The sequence below is a fragment of the Canis lupus genome, chromosome 15 (assembly GCF_048164855.1).
Source record: "Canis lupus baileyi chromosome 15, mCanLup2.hap1, whole genome shotgun sequence".
Taxonomy (NCBI): domain Eukaryota; kingdom Metazoa; phylum Chordata; class Mammalia; order Carnivora; family Canidae; genus Canis; species Canis lupus.
Window position 1 is genome coordinate 46,838,191 of NC_132852.1, and position 6,000 is coordinate 46,844,190.

Below are 6,000 nucleotides of genomic sequence, written 5' to 3' on the forward strand. Positions count from 1 at the left end.
CTCCCTCTGTGTGAGTGGGGGCACATGTTCTCTCTCAAATAAGTAAGTCTTTTAAAAAGGAGAAAGTGTTATCTAATTCTGCACATGAGAAGTTGGGGTTTCAATTGGGATTAAATGTCTATCAATTTTGGAAGAATGTATACTTTTATAGTATAGTATTTTCATGCAAGAATACAGCATATTTTTCTATTCAGATCTTGTTTCATGCTTTTCAATGTGGTTAAATTTTTTATAATTAAGTATATCATATAAATGAGTGTATGGCCAATGTAAAGAAGATCAAACAAGTAAATATCCAGTTTAAGAAGTAGAGATTGGGGAATCCCTGAGGGGCTCAGTGGCTCGGCGCCTGCCTTTGGCCCAGGGCATGATCCTGGAGTCCCGGATCAAGTCCCACGTTGGGCTCCCTGCATGGAGCCTGCTTCTCCCTCTGCCTGTGTCTCTGCCTCTCTCTCTCCTCTGTGTCTTTCATGAATGAATAGGTGAAATCTTAAAAAAAATAATAATATTAAAAAAAAAGAAGTAGAGTATTGACTTTGAGCCTCTCCACTCTATCCCCATCACTTCCTTCTTGACCACATTGCTCTTCCTCCCTCTCATCGTGGTGTAATCACTCGCCTGTTCTTTATGACCATCATTCCTTGCTTTTCTTTATAGTTTTACTGTAAAAGTTATGTCTGTTGCCCTAAATAATATATATTTTTGTTTTGTCCATTATTAACGTTGACAAAAATTGAATCAGATTCCATGTTCTCCTGGGAATTGCTTCTTTTGTTCATAGTGTATATGAGATCTGTCCATGTTGATGCTGGTACCTGTACTTTGTCCATTTTTACTGCTGTGTATTTTTCCATTGTTTGAGTATTCTGCAATTTGTTTACCCAATCTCCTGTTGATGGATATTTGCCTTGGTTATAGGTTTTAACCTTGATGAGCTTTCATATAAAAATATCATCAAGTGTTTATGTAAGAGGTTATCTAGGGCAATGATCTTCCAACCTTTTTGCTTTTGTATTCACTAAAAGAACTTTAAAAAATCTAAGTGCTCTCTCGAGCATTTTAAATTGAACTTATAAAATTTTTTCATCATGAATACTTGCAAAGAATGCAATTTTTAGCACATTGTAGATATTAAAAAATAATATAAAAACAGAAATTGAGGGATCCCTGGGTGGCGCAAAGGTTTAGCGCCTGCCTTTGGCCCAGGGCGCGATCCTGGAGACCCGGGATCAAATCCCACATCGGGCTCCCGGTGCATGGAGCCTGCTTCTCCCTCTGCCTGTGTCTCTGCCTCTCTCTCTCTGTGACTATCATAAATAAATAAATAAAAATTAAAAAAAAAAAACAGAAATTGAGGGATCCCTGGGTGGTGCAGCGGTTTGACGCTTGCCTTTGGCCCAGGGCGCGATCCTCGAGACCCGGGATCGAATCCCACGGCGGGCTCCCAGTGCATGGAGCCTGCTTCTCCCTCTGCCTGTGTCTCTGCCTCTCTCTCTCTCTCTCTCTCTCTGTGACTATCATAAATAAATAAAAAAATTAAAAAAAACAGAAATTGATACCAACCAGAGGTTATTTAAAAAATGCATGAACAAGCTCTTTCCTAATAGTCTGTTCCTTTTTCTCCTTCACTGTCCATTTACTTCCCCTGCAGAATTGTATTTTATTATAATGGATTTCTATTCCAGGAAATTCTTATCGCCCTAGCTGCATACATCTCTGCTATAAAAATATCTGTGAAAAGAAAAACAATGTGACCATAAAGCTTTAAGTTTGAATAATCTTTTCTGCATTTGGTTATTACCAAATGTTATTAGTATGCAATTGATCAAAGCAACACAGAATATCACATTTAGAGAAAAAACAGTATTTTTTTATTTTGGAAATACATCTCTTAATGAGATGAATGAGACTTTTTCCTGTTTATTTCATATATACATGTGTCACTATTATTCTTTGCTAGAATGAGATAATGTTCAGATTAATTCTATTCCTATATTTTGTTTTAATTGGTGCAGACACTGAGAAGCCCCATTCACATAAATAAATAAATAGGAATGGAAACAATTTTGTCATGACAATGCCACTCAGTTCTTAGTTCTCCTTCCAAGATAAATGTCTCATAACCACAATAGTGATCTATCATTAATTTTTAATTGTCTGTTAATGGATACATCTGCCTTCGTTTTTGTTGAAGTCAAAATAGTCTAAACTGCTTAACTTGCAAAAGGATTTATTAGCCAGTCATTGGAGACATTAGATTTTGCAATCTCTGGGAAGTATATCAAAAAGGCTTTACCAAGACCTATCAAATGACTGTATTATATCTCTTACTCTTTCCCTGAGAGGCTGGAAGCTATCCTTTTTAACACAATATATCTAAAGTGCTTTAGAAAATGGAAATATTGTGAACTTTGACAAACTTTTGTCAATATATTTTGAGTGGAAAATTCTATACAGAAAGGAAGCTGAAAAAATAGTACTAAACGATGTATTCATCATTAGGTGTCAAGTGTCATCATATGTGGCAATTTTGTTTCATCTAAGCCCATCCCTTTCTCTCCTGATTATTCAAAAGCTAATCCTAGATATTATCATTCCATCTGTGAACATTTCAGCACATAATTCTAAAGCAATAGGACTCTTTTTATTAATATCACATCTAGGAGATGAATACTTAATATGAAATACCTAGTGTTCAATACTCCTCAATTGTCATGCACTTTTTTAAAAACATTTTATTTGAATATAGATCTACGTAAGGTCCACACATTGTAACTTGCAACTAGTGTATACTTCCTTTTGGAGGCATATGATATCCAGCTGTGTCTTTTTTAGTGATATCTAGTAATCATTGATGATCCTTGCCTAGGTCCATTCATTTATTAGGGGTTGCAAAATGATAATACTTTTATCATTCCTGTGTCTATTAGCGGGAATATTTCTATAAAAAGAAGGCTTTGGGTGGGTGGGTGGGTGTGTGCAAGCCGTTGCGCACAGGCCCGGGGGTGGGGGTTAAAAAAAAAAAAAAAAGAAGAAGGCTTTGGCCAGTGGGAACTTTTTCAGGTTGCTGCTTCGGTCCTTTTGATATGCTCCCATATAATCCTATATCTCTCAAGGAAATTAAATCCATACTTTAAAACACTCCAAAAACAAAAACAAACACAAAAACAAAAAAACAAAAAGGAAACTCCAGGGATACCTGGGTGACTCAGTCGGTGAAGCGTCTGACTATTGATTATGGCTCAGGTCATGATTTCAGGGTCGTGAGATTGAGCCCCGTGAGGGGCTCTGTGCTTAGCATGCAGTCTGCTTGAGATTCTCTCTCCCTCCTTCTGCCCCTCCCCTTCCCTTGCATGCTCTCTCTCTCTCTAAAAAAGATATTTAAGGAAGAAATAATGTCAACTATACAAACCTCTTCTGAAAATAGTGTACTTCCTTACTTTTTGGCACTATGAGATACTCCAGGCTCATCTTGTATATATATTCTTCCTTTGTTCATTTGTAATTTCTTTCTTTGAGAGTGAGAAACCTGGTTCTCATTAGCTACAATATATTTACTGATTGGTTGGACCATAATAAACTATAGTTTCAAAATTGCTAAGTTTCCCATCTTAGGGTGAAATCATTCAGTGTTGCACCACTGTATATTATTAATATAATAATATATAATATAATATAATATAATATAATATAATAATTTGGCAGATGCCCTTTTCCAGATTGTAGAAATTCTTTTCTATTCTTAGCCTCAGAGAGTTTTACTATCGTTCTTGAATTTTGTCATTTTCTGCATCTAATGAAACGATTACATGGTCTTTCTTCATTAGCTTATACACACGGTGAATTGCATTAATTGATTTTTGAATGCGGCTTCAGCCTGGCATTTCTGCAATGAAACACATTTTCATCCTTTTTACATATTGCTGGATTCCATCTCATGACGTTTTGTTGAGGATTTTTGCATCTATGTTTATGAGAGATAAATGAGAATTTTCTTGTAATGTCTTTCTCTGATTGTGGTATTAAGATAATGCTGGCCTCCCAAATGAGTTGGAGAGTGTTCCTCTCTTTTCTACTTCCAGAAGGGGTTGTGTAGAGTTGATATTTTTTTCCTTAAATATCTGATAGAAGTAGATGGTAAAATAATCTGAGCCTGGAGTTTCTTTTCTTTTTTTTTTTTCTTGAATGTTTTAAAGTATGGATTTAATTTCCTTAAGAGATATAGGACTATTTAGGTTATGATCTGTGTCTTTCAAAGAAGTGAGAGACTGTTCAAAGTCTATTTCACTTAATATGTCAAATCTATGGACAGAGGGGGTCGTTCATAAGCATTTCTTTCTGTGAGATCAGTACTGGTCTCCCCAGTTTTCCTGGGGATATTGGTAGTTTATATATTGTTCCTTCTTTTACTTGGTAAATATTTTTTAGAGCTTTGTTAATTTAATAGTCTTTTCAAAGAATGATCTTTTGGGTTTGTTTATTTTTCTCTATTGTTCCTTCTTTTTTTAATTTTATGACTTGTGCTCTCATCCTTATCACTTTTTGGACTTTTGGGTGGCTTTGGGTTTGCTTTGTTGTTATTTCTCTAGTTTCTTGAGGTGCATGCGAAATTACTTTTCTGAAAACTTTCTTCTTTTCTGACAGAAGCATTTAATGCTTGCTGTGATCTGAATGTTTGTGTCCTCATATTCACTTGTTTACCATTAGTGTGGACATTTATCATGATTGATGAACCAGTATTGATACATTATTAATAATGAAAGTCCATAGTTTACATGAGGGTTATTCCCTCTTCCCTCTTGTACATTTTATAAGTTTGGACAAAGATATAATGACATGTATCCACCGTTATATCACACAGAGTAGTTTCACTACCTTGAAAATCCACTTGGTTCCACCTGTTACCCCATTCCCCCCAAACCCTGGCAACCCACTGATCGATAGTTTTGCTTTTTCCAAAATGTCATAGCGCTGGAATAATACAGTATGTAGTCATTTCAGATGGGCTTATTTCACTTAGTGATGTGCATTTAAGTTTCCTCCATGTCTTTTTATGGCTTGATAGCTCGTTTCTTTTTAATACTCAATAATATTCCATCATCTGGGCTGGGCAGCCCCGGTGGCGCAGCGGTTTAGCGCCGCCTGCAGCCCGGGGTGTGATCCTGGAGACCCTGAATCGAGTCCCACATCGGGCTCCCTGCATGGAGCCTGCTTCTCCTTCTGCTTGTGTCTCTGCCTCTGTTTCTCTCTCTCTCTCTCTCTCTCTCTCTCCCTCTCTCCTCTCTCTGTCTCTATGAATAAATAAATTTTTAAAAATCTTAAAAATAATATTCCATTATCTGGGCGGCCCGGGTGGCTCAGCGGTTTAGCGCCACCTTCGGCCCAGGGCGTGATCCTGCAGACCAGGGAGCAAGTCCCACGTCGGGCTCCCTACATGGAGCCTGCTTCTCCCTCTGCTTGTGTCTCTCTCTCTCTCTCTCTCTCTGTGTCTCTCATGAATAAATAAATAAAATCTTTTAAAAAATAATAATAACATTCCATTATCTGATGTACCACTGTTTATTTATCCATTCACTTCTTAAAGGTATCTTGGCTGTTTCCACATTTTGCCGATTATGAATAAAGCTGCTATAAATATTTGTGTGCAGATTTTCTTGTGGACATAAGTAATATGTACATATATATATATAAATAATTTTATTTATTTATTCATGAGAGACACAGAGAGACTGACAGAGATCTAGGCAGAGGGAGAAGCAGGCTTCCTGCAGGGAGGCCCATGTGGGACTCAATCCCAGGACCCCGGGATCACAACCTGAATCGAAGGCAGATTCCCAACCACTGAGCCACCCAGGTGCCCCAAGTAATATATTTTTAACTAAAGGGAAAATAGGGGGCTTTCTAAGAATGACAGAAGCCATAAAGAAAACATTTGTTGAAATTTCCAGGCTTAGCTAAAAATGTACCATAAGTAACTTAAGACAAACAGCAGGGGGGTGG